The sequence below is a fragment of the Aquarana catesbeiana genome, linkage group LG02, assembly GCF_042186555.1.
Source record: "Aquarana catesbeiana isolate 2022-GZ linkage group LG02, ASM4218655v1, whole genome shotgun sequence".
In the NCBI taxonomy this organism is placed as follows: domain Eukaryota; kingdom Metazoa; phylum Chordata; class Amphibia; order Anura; family Ranidae; genus Aquarana; species Aquarana catesbeiana.
Window position 1 is genome coordinate 491,188,577 of NC_133325.1, and position 14,673 is coordinate 491,203,249.

The following is a 14,673-nucleotide window of genomic DNA, read 5'->3' on the forward strand; positions in this document are numbered from 1 at the left end:
GGCTGAATCACCGGCTGCATTCTCAGGTTCCCTGTTGAGACAGGAGAGCCAGAGAAAAACACGGAAGACGGTGGGGTGGGGGGGGCATTCCCTCCCACGGCTTGTAAAGGCAGTCTAGAGGCTATTTAGCCGCTAGGATTGCTTTTACATGAAAGCCGACCGCTGGCTGAAAAGAATGATACCAAGATGATACCTAAACCTGCAAGCATCATTCTGGTATAACCACTCAAAGTCGTGAATGGCGTACCTGAAGACAAAAAAATGGTTAACAATGGTTAACAATAAAGCACAGTAAACAGTAAAGTATAAATAATTACACACCTGAAAAACAAACATGATAAAACATAATAACAATAACAATAACAATAAAACATTGCAGAATAGAATACAGTAAAAAAGAGCAGAACAATAGAGAGAGAGAATAGAGAGAGAGAGAACAATAAAACGACAACTATTTTTTTTTATTTCATATTTTTTTTTTTTTTTACACTTTTTTTGTAACTAACTTTTATAACGGTAACCGGTTCCAGGTTCGGGTCTCTCAAAATGCGATGGCATCTTGGGAGACCCTGTGAAAGTGTGCCTAGTCTGTGCAATGCTGTACTCTACGCTAATACTCAACTAGTGTATGGTAGCGTTCAAAACATTCACCAATGCAAAGACCAGGATTGTCAGGACAGGAGGGACAATAATAGCGGGTGTCACGCCTATATCCGCGCTTGCTGCAGACACAACATCTTTTTTGGGGGGTTCGCTGGGTAGGGGTACTCGGGAGGACATAAAGAAAATGCCTCTCATGCAGCCGACTGCATTTGGTTGGGGATGTGAATGGGGGAAGTATGGGCGCTGCAGAAGCGGTGGGTTCCCAATTAGGATTGGCGAATGCAGCAGGAAGGGCATTATGGGCACGACGGGCCTGTGTTTGTCTTTTTGGTGGCAGCGGGACACTACTTGTGCTTGCCACCTCACCAGCTTGAACTGCACTTATGGGACTCGCCACGTCACCACGTGTTACTGCAGTGCTGGTTTGACTACGACCGGGGTGTACTAGGCCGCTGGCGCTTGCCAGTTCCCCAAAACGCTACCAAAAAACTGTTAGCGATCGCAGGGATCAGGCCTGACTCTGCGAACGCTGCAGTTATGCGTTTAGTGTTTTGTAAGTGACAGTGATCAATCGATACTGCACTTGGGTGGGCTGGGCCGGGCGGAGGGGCAAAACGCAGGTGCTAGCAGGTATCTGGGCTGATCCCGCTAACACTGCGTTTTTGGGAACCCTAAACTGCTGGTGACGCTAGTATAGATCTGATCGGATCAGATATTGATGCGATCAGATACTATACCACTAAGGGAGGTGTACGGTGCGTGCGTGGGTGTTAGCGGTACTGGCGCTAACCTGACGCTGCCTGGGGCTGGTGCTTGCCAGTTCACCAAAACGCTACAAAAAAAACTGTTAGCGATCGCAGGGATCAGGCCTGACTCTGCGAACGCTGCAGTTATGCGTTTAGTGTTCTGTAAGTGACAGTGATCGATAGATACTGCACTTGGGTGCGCTGGGCTGGGCCGGGCGGAGGGGCAAAACGCAGGTGCTAGCAGGTATCTGGGCTGATCCCGCTAACACTGCGTTTTTGGGAACCCTAAACTGCTGGTGACGCTAGTATAGATCTGATCGGATCAGATATTGATCCGTTCAGATACTATACCACTAAGGGAGGTGTACGGTGCGTGCGTGGGTGTTAGCGGTACTGGCGCTAACCTGACGCTGCCTGGGGCTGGTGCTTGCCAGTTCACCAAAATGCTACCAAAAAAACTGTTAGCAATCGCAGGGATCAGGCCTGACTCTGCGAACGCTGCAGTTATGCGTTTAGTGCCTTGTAAGTGACAGTGATCGATCGATACTGCACTTGGGTGGGCTGGGCGGAGGGGCAAAACGCAGGTGCTAGCAGGTATCTGGGCTGATCCCGCTAACACTGCGTTTTTGGGAACCCTAAACTGCTGGGGACGCTAGTATAGATCTGATCGGATCAGATATTGATCCGATCAGATACTATACCACTAAGGGAGGCGCATGCTGTGTGCGTGGGTGTTAGCGGTACTGGCGCTAATCTGACGCTGCCTGGGGCGACGCATATCACCGCCGGGCGATCGGGGGGCTAAACCTTTATTCGGTAATAAACGGCGGGTGCCCTGACACTATAAAAAAAAAAAAACTAACCAGCGTCAACCGTAACGGTTATACAGTGATCAGTGGTGAAAGGGTTAACTAGGGGGCAATCAAGGGGTTAAAACATTTATTAGGTAGTATATGGGGGTCCCTGACGCTATAAAACGCTGACGGCGAACCTAAATATTTACCTCACTAACTAGCGTCACCAGCGACACTAATACAGCGATCAGAAAAATGATAGCTTAGCGACACTGGTGACAGGGGGTGATCAAGGGGTTAAAAATTTATTAGGGGGGGTTAGGGGGGTACCCTAGACCTACAGGGGGGTAACAGTAACTGTGCTAACACAGTAACTGTCACAAACTGACACAGCAGTAATCAGAAAAAAAAAAACTGCTGGTGTCAGTTTGTGACAGGGGGGGGTGATTGGGGGGGGGATCAGGGGGCGATCGGGGGGGATCGGGGTGTAATGTGTGCCGGGCATGTTCTACTGTGTGTGTGTGTTGGTGCACTCACACAGACCCGAGGGGAGATTACATCACTTCCTTTGCTGCTGTTTAGCATACAGCAGCAAAGGAGTGTTCCCATTGGCCGGCGGCGATCGCGAGGGGGGGGCCACGAACGGATGGCCTCCCCCTCGTCTCTGATCGCCGGGGGACAGAACGGGACCGCCTCGGGCGGCGGGGGGGGTCCGATCGGACCCCCCACCCGCGGAAGGCAAATCACGTACCCTGTACGTGATTTTGCCTGTCCGTGCCGCCTTGCCGACGTACATCGGCGTGAGGCGGTCGTCAAGTGGTTAATGTTGGAAGCTCTCAATAAGGGGTTGAGGGGCCAAATAACATCTGCTACCCACATTTGTGACCTCACACATGGTCCTCCTCCTCCTCCAGGTCCTACTACTCCTCCTCCTCCTCCTCCAGGTCCTACTAGTCCTCCTCCTCCTCCAGGTCCTACTCCTCCTCCTGCCACATCTCCAACACCTGAGCCACAACCAGGAAGGAAGCATGGAAAGAAAACCAGAAAGTGATGACCCTGGGTCCAGTCTGGTCTGGCAAAAGATCCAGCCTCTTGTAGTACCACAGCCTGGGGACATAGATGTCATCTGCTGCTTTCCGGATCTCTGGGACTTCTGGACCAGACTGCACTCCCTTAGATAAGGACTCCTCAGGCCACCAATTTTGATGGTAAAGAATTGATGTCTGCCCTGGGGGTCCAAGGCTTCGCTAATTTCAGCTGTTTCTCCAGTGTTGCCTCCCTCTTTGTTTGGTACTGATCCCTTAATAAAGGATTTTTTGTTTCAATTATACTCTCCTATGTGTTTTTTAGTCCAAAAAGGACAGTTTGGTTGTGAGGATTCAGGTACATTTCTAAAGTACAATGTGAAATTAACAAGGGACACCAACACCAAGCAATCTCCTTGAGATTAAATAATATAACATATCAATGGTGTTGTGGTAACTTGACACACAAAACACACAGAAAAATATTATGGAGTAAAACTAAAAATAAAATAGAACAAAGATCAGCCTTGAAAAAAATACAAACCTAAAACAAAACAAAAAAAATGCCTTTAAAAAAAAAAAAAATAATAATAATTTTTTCTGATGTGACAAATCCAAATATATTGAGGGAGTCCCGATAAATAAAAAAGAAATAAGTTTGTGAGAAGTCTGTGTGAATATGAGCAGCAAAACTACTTCATTCTTCTCCCATTATAAAGAAGAAGAGTGCACTGTATTAAACTATTTTTGACATTGCAGCGTGACGAAAGTGCTGTATCCATTTCGAACGCTAATTTTACCCGACCGAGCTGTTCTGTCTCGGAATTTCTTCTGAGCATGCATGGCACTTTGTGCATCGGAACAGGCCACACACGGTCGGAATTTACGCGATCGAATTTTGTTGTCGGAAAATTTTATAGTCTGCTCTCAAACTTTGTGTGTCGGAAAATCCGATGGAAAATGTCTGATGGAGCCCACACACGGTCGGAATGTCCGACAACACGCTCCGATCGGACATTTTCCTTGTCAAAAGAAGTTTATTGAGTATACAATGTTATAAAGATACATAAAGTAAGTTTACAAGGATCTATAAAGTAAGCTCATTGTTTTACAGTAGGGTTTATATAGGTAAATATCATGAAATTTCAAATATTAAACATTGGGTTCACGTAAACCTAAATTAAAGATATATATCATTTCCTTAGTTACTTTTGTAGGTATTTAAATGATTTATACCTACTATACATATTGTTTACAAGTAGAGTGTATATAGGTCAAATAAATTCTGATAATGAGCTTTAATCGTAAGGTGGAGAAAAGGAAAGAGAAAGAAGAAAAAGGGTTGAAAGGTAGAGGTATGGTCCACAAGGTTGTCCCGCTCGTCAGTTTATTATTCTTTTTAGTTCTCTTTGAAGCCTTAGAATGAGTGTCTCTGTAAGTCATTTAATCTGTTACCATGGCAACAGGACAGAGTCATTGAAGTTTGACAGGAACTGTTGTTTTATCCAAGGATGCCAAAGTTTTTCAAATTTTGGAATTTGATTTTGATCGATGGCTACCATCTTAGCATGGGACATTGTATTATTCATTCTGTGAATTGTTTCTGCTAGTACCAATGTAGGAGATTTCCATGCCTTGGCCACTGTTTGTTTTGCAGCCATTATTAGTTGGATCATAAGTTTGAATTGAGAGAGTGTTAACCATTCCGGTTTTAGATTAAGTAAAGTTAAATATGGATCTGGTTGTATTATTTTTTTAAATATTTTAGATGCAATCACGAAGACTTCCTTCCAGAAGGTTTGGATTACTGGGCACGTCCACCATATGTGTAAATATGTGCCTATTTCTGGGCATCCTCGAAAACAAAGAGCTGAGGTATTAGGTGAATATTTTGCCACTCTAGCGGGTACAAGGTACCAGCGAGTTAGGACTTTATAATTTGTCTCCAGTGCTAAGATGTTGGGTGAGGATGACTTAGATGTGAGCCATATGTTAGACCAGTCCGTGTCTTCTAAAGTTCGTCCCAGGTCCTCCTCCCACCTCTGAACGTAAGAGGGTCTATTAAGATTTGCTCCTCCATATAATTGATTATAAAGTGATGAAATTGTACCTTTAGCAAATGGATCTTTTGTACAGATTGATTCAAAAATGGATAATTGGGATAATGGTGTATCCCCCTTTAGGAATGGTGTATAGAAATTTTTGATTTGGAGATATCTGAATATCTCAGAGTTTGGTAGATCATATTTTTCTCTAAGCGATGGGAATGAAAGGAATGATTTAGATGCTATGAAGTCATTTAGTGTCTGAATGCCTGATGTTGTCCAAGCTTTAAAAGAATTTGGGTAGATCCATGCCGGATAAAAGGCCGGATTTCTGATAAAAGAAAGGAGAGGATTGTGTGGAGATTGTAACTGATATTTGGTTTTTAGTTTATCCCAGAGAGATAAGAAGTGTTTAGTTATGGGATTATGAATTTTAAAGCGGTCTTTAGGATCAAGCCATAATAAATTTGATATTAATAGAGGGTCATTTTCTGAAGCCTCTATAAATACCCATAATGGGATTTCCTGTTTTGCATGGTATTTGGACAGACTGGCCAAATGTGCTGCTCTGTAGTAGTTAGTAAAATTAGGGTATCCCAGGCCTCCTTTATTTTTGGGAAGATGTAGTGTGTGTATAGGTATACGTGGGTTAGAAGAGCCCCATATAAATGAAGTTGCTCTTTTTTGTACTATTCTCAAAAAATAGGAAGGAATTGGAATAGGGAGGACTCTGAATAGATAAAGCAATTTGGGTAGAATAGTCATTTTGATTGCATTAATCTTCCCTATCCAGGATAAAGGAAGTTGCGACCATTGTTTTATTAGATTTGTGATCTGTCTTAATACAGGAGGATAATTGGTTGAGAATAAGTCAGAATGAGATGCTGTTAAATGAATTCCAAGATATGGGATTGATTTTTCTGCCCATGTGAATGGGAGTGCAGCCCTAGCCGGGATCAATTCCATGTTTGTGAGTGAAATATTAAGCACTAGGCATTTCTTAGGATTAATCATAAGGCCGGATAGGGCTGCAAATCCATCAAGAGCTGGTATTAAGTTAGGACCAGAGACCTGTGGTGATGATAGAAAAAGTAATACATCGTCTGCAAATATACATAATTTGTGTGTAATACCTCCTACTTCAATGCCAGTTATAGTTTGGTTTGTTCTGATGTATTGGGCCATGGGTTCGATTATAAGGGCAAATAATAAGGGAGATAATGGGCAACCCTGTCGGGTACCTCTTTCGATATTAAAGGCTTCAGATTTGTATCCAGCATATTTTATATAGGCTTTGGGTTTATTATATAATGCTTTGATCCATGTTAAAAAGTGGGGTCCAAAACCCCATTTTTGTAATGAATATTGCATATATTGCCAGGATACTGTGTCAAATGCCCTCTTAATATCGAGAGATAGAAAACATAAAGGGATTTTCCGTTTTTTAGCAATATGTGCCAATAACACTGCCCTGCGTATATTATCGCCTGCCTGTCTATTTGGCATGAAGCCTACTTGATCTCTATGTATTAATTTTCCTATAATGCTATTGAGGCGTTTTGCTATTATTTTTGCTAATAATTTAATATCGAGGTTTAACAGAGAGATAGGCCGATAATTCACACAGGAAGTATCATCAGAAAGGGGTTTTGGGATCATACAAACAATTGCCATTAGTGTTTCTTGCCGAAAAGAATGTCCATCTAGAAGTTTGTTAAAAGTTTCAGTGAGAATGGGAGAGAGTATTTCTGAGAATGTTTTATAGTATAAAGCCGAGTAGCCGTCTGGGCCTGGTCTTTTGTTAAGTTTTAGGTCTTTTATGGCGTTAGCAACTTCATCTATAGTTATAGGCTCATCCAAACTGCTTTTTTGATTCTGAGATAACACAGGTAAGGTTATTTTTGAGAAGAAGGATTCAGCCTCTGTAGGATTAAATTCATTGTTTGTCTTGTATAAAGTTGCGAGATGTGAGTGAAATTCATGGACTATTTTAACTGGATTACAAGTGTAAACATTTTTTGATAATTTCAAACATATTGGTTTGAAAGATTTGTTAGTTGAATTTAAAGCCCGAGCCAAATATGTACCTGGTTTGTTTGTATTCATGTAGAAATTGTGTTTGGAGCGTTTGAGGGATTTATCAACTGACTCAGTGAGAAATAGATCGTATTCCAATCTAGATTTTTCCAGATGAGATTTTGTACTCTGAGATGGATTATCTTGAAATGATATGTAGGCTGCATTAAAATTGAGTTCTAGTTTTTTTGCTAGATTTTTGCGTTCCTGTTTAAATAGTGCCATTTGTCTTTGTATTGTACCACGCAAGACAGGCTTATGAGCTTCCCACAGTGTTATTGGGGAAATGTCTGTTGTATTATTAATTGATATGTATTCCTTTAAAGCTTGTTCAATGGCCATCTGATGTAGTGGGTGTTTGAGCATTATGTCCGGTAAGTACCACGTTGGGTCATGCGCTTTTGGTATGGCTAAGGCTATAGTAGTGTATACTGCATTATGGTCAGACCACGGAATCGGAATTATATCTGATGCAATCATTTCTGGTATCATTCCTATTGTTAGAAAAATATGATCTATTCTGGTGAAGGTTTGATGAGGGTGCGAGAAATAAGTGAATTTCTTTTTCATTGGGTTACTTTCTCTCCATGAATCTACCAGATTGTATTTGGAAAGAAGTTGAGAAAAAGGTAATCTAGAGGTTATTTTGGATGGTGTAAAAGGTGATTTATCTAGAAATGGGAGGAGGACCTGGCTCGAATCCCCACACATTATCACTGTTCCTATTTTGTGTGTATTAATCACTTGTAATATATGTGAGAGGAATGGTGTAGGTTGTTTGTTAGGAGCGTAGTAGGAAATCACCGTGATTGCTGTATCCATTATATAACCCATGAGTATCAGGTATCTACCTTCTGGGTCTTTAATTTCTGATGATAAGGTGAATGGTGTGGATCGGTGAAATGCAATTAGAGTTCCCCTTTGCTTGGTACAGGCAGAAGCCGTGTAAATTTGTTGATAAAAAGGAGAAATATATTTTGGAGTAGAATCTTTGGTGAAGTGTGTTTCTTGGAGGCATACTATGTGAGCCTTCTTGTTATGGAAAGTACGGAAGGCTTTGGTCCTTTTTTGAGGGACATTTATTCCCTGAACATTCAGGGAAAGTATATTCAGTGGTGCCATGGCAATAGATCAAATAGTTTTGACTTACTTTTTGTTATGCAGAGCTGACTGCGCAGATCAACCTGTGTGGACTGAAGAGATGAATAGATAGAAAAGAAACCAGTGAATTCTGGAGTAAAGAGTAAACAAAAAACATATGAGATTAGATGATACATTGTATAAATTATTTTTTGCAAGTAATCACAATTTACCCGTGAAAGAGAATAAATATCTCTCTCAGGGGAATAAGTGCCTTCGTCACACTCCCACATCATATGGTTGGGAGAATGAGGAGGGCTAATGGGGGTACACGGATCTTCCGCTTACAGGAGAGAAGTGCTATGTCAAAAGACATCAAAATGATGTTTCATTAATTGGAGTGCAGAATATAGTTTTTGTTGACATTTTTTATTCCAGGGTGGTTGTATATGGTTAGTCTTGCCCTAGGCTAAATAATTCAGTTAGAAAGGTACTGTTAATAACTTTGGTATTGATGAAGATAGTTTGAATTATTTTGGGATTTTAACCCTTTTAGAGTAAACAATTACATATTTTATTCATATGTAACTGTTTAGATATGTTAACTCATAAAATAGAGGTTGTATTGCTTCAGATTAGAATAAACAAAAACATAATTCTAGGAACTAGTTAGGTAATAATATATTTGTTTTAAGAAAAGAAAGAAAAAGCTTCCATTACTTCTGGATTATTGAATATATTTGTCCTAAAAAGTAATAAATCTATTGTTATTACCTGATAATATATAACTGAACAAGAATTTCCTTATTTCACTTATATATTCTAAGGCTATATGAATCAGAAGTAATAAGAAATATAACTGGAATGTAACATGATGCCACACAGTGTGTGACTATCAGAATGCAGTTACATTCAGTTATAAATATAGGTTTTTTATAGAGAACCATCTCTTAGTATAATAAATGAAGAGATATCAGGAATTAGGATGTCAGTCCATTGAATCTTCTTGGTCTATGGATGATGTGGCATAACGGCCTCTTTTGTGAGAATGATGATTCCCATTTTGTTCTGAAATTTTCTGGGTGCTGCCTGAAGGTGAAGATGATGCCATTCTTCTGCGTGTGGGAGTGTTGCTGCTTGTGGGTTCTGTCAGATTTAATTTTAAAAGGGTTTGTTGTAGTTCATCTGCTGATCTGCTTCTGTAAATTGTACCTTGGTAGTTAAATCTGACTGAAAAGGGGAAGCCCCATTGATACATAATGTTGTGGCGTTGCAGTTCCATTAGTTGGGGTTTCATGGATCGTCTTTTAGTAATAGTAAGTTGGGATAAGTCAGCAAAAATTTGATAATTGTGTCCTTGAAAATTAAGTTCCTTTTTTTCTCTTGCAGCAATTAGTATTTGTTCTTTCGTTCTGTAATAATGAAATTTTGTGATTATATCACGTGGGGGTCCATCTTTCTTTTTGGCTGTGAGGGCTCTGTGTACTCTGTCCAGTTCTAAACGTTCAATAGGGATATCTGGCTTTAGTTCTTGTAATAGAGCAGTAATAGTAGATTGCAGGTCTGTCACAGTTTCAGGTATTCCCCTTATGCGCAAGTTTGAACGTCTGGCTCTATTTTCGTAATCTTCGAGCTTAGTTTGAAGTATTAAATTCTCTTTTTTTAATTGTTCCAATTCTGTTATATTTTCTTGGGTTGTAATTTCAATTTCATCCATTTTTATTTCTAAGGCTGCGGTGCGGTTTCCCAGCTCTCTTATTTCTTTGGTTAGGCTTTTTGTTATTTGGTCTGAGGTTTGTTTTAAAGCCTTATGAAGCATCTTTTCAAATTGTAATAATATTACTGGGGATACTGAGGAGGCTTGTGGAGAAGTTTGTGAGAGGATTTGTTCTGTATCTGACTCAAATGGAGAGTCTTGCTGTGACATTTTCTGTCTGTGAGAGCGCCCTGATGCTGTATCTTGTGAGGTGACTGAAGCTGCTTCAGCTGCAGTGAGTGCCTGTGAGCTCTTTGTGAGGTGATTTTTATTTCTGCCACGGTTTCCTCCCAGTACCATATTTCCTGCCCAAACTTTCACAGTTTGTTCCCTGGGGCAAAAAGGTTCAAATGGATACCTTTTGAGCCTGCAGGCTCCGCTTTGTCCTTCTCTTCTCTCCTCAGTGGTGTGGAGCTCTAACAATGCATGTCTGCTCTGCTAGGCTCCGCCTCCTGCCCCCCCGGACATTTTCCATCAGAAAATCCGACCGTGTGTACGGGGCATTACACTGCTAAAATTGATTTTAGTCAACTAAAATACAACTAAAACTAAAACAATTCAGATGACTAAAATACGACTAAAATGAAAATGGCATTTTAGTCAAAAGACTATGACTAAATTGAAATTTGATGTCATAATTAACACTGGTTAAACCCTAATACCATAAATAATAACATTTTATTTGATTATTACACCAGGGGTATATAATGAGTTTGGCAATTCTAGAGAAATGCTTAAATAATGCATTACAATTTACCGTAACCCTTTAGATTTTAGTTGACTAAAATGTACTGGAGTCTTTAGTCAACTTAAATACAACTAAAACTAAAACAATTCAGATGACTAAAATACGACTAAAACTGAAATTATATTTTAGTCAAAAGACTATGACTAAACTAAATCAAAATTTCATGTCAACATTAACAATGATCCAGACAAAAGTCTTTGGTCAGCTTTATGCGCATTAGCTATGGTATAATGGTGTTGGAAAAGTAAACATTTTTTTATATTACCTAACTTGAGCACAAAATGCACATTTATACTCTTTTCTTTTCTATATATTTTTTAATTCATAGAAGACACTTTTCTACACACAAGTACATATTACTGAACTTTAAATAAACACACAACTATTTGTTGACAACAACATATATTTGCATTGTTACACTATTCTGTTTTTTTTCTTCTAATCATTAGTATTTGGCAGACTACACTTTTTAAAGCAAGTTATATAATGTAATAATATTAGGAACAGTTATATAATATACTGTATTTATTATAAAGCAAGTGTATATCATATTTGTGTACCTCTCACCCTAACACTGGTTTCAGTAATGTTAGCAGCTTTCCTCTGTTTTTTTTTTTTTTTAAACTTGTTTGCATATACTGTAAATGAATTGTCCACAGCCTTTTACCATCCGTTATTTTAGCAGTCTCTGAACTATCCAAATTGGGTTGTAGTTAAAAAAGAAAAAAATAAACTGACCACTGTGATGATATTAATCAGCTAGTGTCCTAGAAATATTGTCTTTTATTGCTGTGGATTTAAAAGTTTGCTTAGTAATCCTGACACCATTCACTGTATTCTTGTCAGAAACCATGAAATCCGACCGAGACAGAAGTACTGTTAAATCACACTTGTTTAATAATAAAAATAAATAGAACAAACACAGTCAAAACATAGCCAGAGTTCAGGAACCAGAACGGATTGTCAGACAAGCCAAACGTCAGGGAGCCGGAGATGAGCGTAGTAAAACAGCAAGCAGGATCTGGAGCCAGAAGGGATGTCAGCCAAGCAAGTCTTTTAACAATGCAGGAGAGCGCCTCTGTGATTTTGACTAAAGTGAAAACAGAGATCCTCTGGGCTGGACCTCTTAAGTAGACAGGACTGACATATCATCAACAGCTGAGTACCTGTGGAGAGATAGGAGCTGGCAATTAGCCAACAGCTGAGTGGCCAGCTCAGAGAAAGAAGGGCTGAGCCCAGCCCTGACAATTATTTTATGATTATATCAACCTCCATTCTCCTCATGGCTCTTAGCTCCACTTTCATTTTCCTTGGTTATGCCCTTTCTAGTGCCCATGTACCTTTTTGTACACATTTCCCTGGGTGTCGCACCCTCATGCTGATAAATAGGAGTCTGGGCAGAGTTCCTTTCCCTTGGCTGCCATCTACAATCCCACTGTAGTGGTACAATTGTAGGCACACACTCAACCAGAATATTTACTGGATGTAACTGCTATGTTTCAAGATTTTAGTCTAGCAGAATAACCATTTACTCACTATGTTCAAATGCACGCCTCTTTTCACTATTTTTCCCACAACTTCATGGGTTCCTGTACATGCTCAATGGCATTCCTCAGCTTCCCTCCCTCAGCAGCTCAGAGAGGCCATAACTGATGAGGCAGAGGCAGCTGGGCAAATGATCTGCAGCCCTATGATAACCTCCACTTTCAGAATATATGTGCATGAAGTCAGGTAAGAGCGCAGGCATGCAGCTTCTCCAAAAAAAAAGCTACTGTGGGGAGACCCTCTATTGCTGCCAGAATACTCCAGTTATAGTGGAGTGGTGCTTCATTGCTGTGCACTGCCCATTAAAGGCTGCCAGTGTGCCCATCAAATGCTGCTAGTGTGCCCATCAATTGCAGCCAGTGTGCCCATCAAATTCTGCCAGTGTGCCCATCAAATGCTGCCAGTGTGCCCATTAAATGAAGCCACTGTGCCATTGAATGCTGCCAGTGTGACTCTCCCACCCGCTCGCCATCTGCCTGGCACTTACCCTGTCTTGGTGGGGCAGTGGGTGATGGTGATGAGTGGGATCCTTCAAGCCAGCATCTCCTGCTGTCCTCATCTCCCGATAGGCGTCCAATAGCGGCGCCTGTCGTTTCAGCCAATCAGGTGACAGGTAACAGACTTGAGCACCTGATTGGCAGAGAGGTGGTTCTGTGTTAGGAAAGCGAATATCCATTCGCTTTCCTGAGTGAACTTAGAGCGGCAAACATGGCGCTCGCAGGTCACCATTTTTTACGCCTATTAGAGCCTATGGCTCCAATCAGGTACTTCAAAAACATCCTCCGTTACAGTTACAGTTATTCTCTGTCTAATGATTTGGCTACTTTCCCATTCTGTTACACCAGCAACAAATATAATTAACTTTAATATGTTTTTATTAATTTTCAAAAGGATAATCATATCCAAACAATACATAAGAGAAGGCAATGAGTAATCTCTTATAAAGATATAATAATAATAAGCAGTAAAAAAAAACAGTAAAAGGCACAATTTGGTTTCATCAGGGTATAAGAGTCCGATTACCCTGTGCAAGGAACAAGGGTAACAAACTAATAGCCAGGAGGTGCATAACTGTAATACCTGGTTGAGTGAAACAGATTTGGATAACATGTAAGGGCGGGGGTAACCATGGGAGAATTATAACTCCACAGAGGCACCGTCCCTGAAAAATATTAAATTCAGACTAAAAGTAGGATAGCGTGGGACTTGGAATGTGCCTCGGTGGAGCTGAAATAACAATCTATACCGTAGAATTAAAAATATACAAAAACCTTATTCACCATCCATGGATGGAAACCTTAAAAACAGATTACAATCTAAGATAGATTACAGTTTTACTATTTCTTTTGGTCCAGGGTGTGCAGATCCTGGTAAAGAATGTCAGAAATGTGGCCTACGCATTTTGCGGGAGACCCCGCTTCGCCAGGGCCTTTAAAATAGCACAAAGAGTATATAAGTATTACAGTTTTAAGAAGTAATCGAAAAATACAGTACCAACAACATTTTTGAAATAATGTTTAGTAAGCATTGACATTACAGATACAGCCTACGAAAAATCGCATTTAATATATCATGAAAAGAGACCCTGCTTTGTCAGGGCCTTTAAAATAGCACAAAGGGTATATAAGTATTACAGTATTAAGAAGTAATCAGAAAATACAGTACCAACAACATTTGTGCAATGATGTTTAGTACGCATTGACATTACAGATACAGCGTATGAAAAATCGCATTTAATATATCATGAAAGTATTATGACATTATGGAGCGTTTGTAATTGCTCACTAGTAAAGTTCCAACATGTCAACCTAGAGCTTTAACCAAAAACGTACAGTTACATAGCATTTTGTCTGATGTTCAGCTGTGTCTCACAAACGCAAGACTGATTGAGAGGATAAAATTAATTACATATACATCTAAATACTAACTAAATTCAATCATCATGAATAATAAAATTAATTCATAAATTACCTTCAGACTGTGCGGTTTGTGTATCGGTCCAGGAGGAACAATGAGCCTGGGGAGCCCATGGGGTTAACCTCCCAGGCCCTATCGGGGAGAGCAGGGCGGACCCCTATGTGCAGGTAGACAATGAAGGGAAAGAAAAAAAGGACAAGGGGGGAGGGGGAAAGGGGAAGAGGGGTGGGGAGGGAAAGGAAGGGGAAGAAAGGGGAAAAAGGGGGGAAAGAAGTGGAACGGGGAAGGAAGGAAGGGGGGAGGAAAGTGGTAAGGGGTCCGCCATGGTCTAGCCGTTC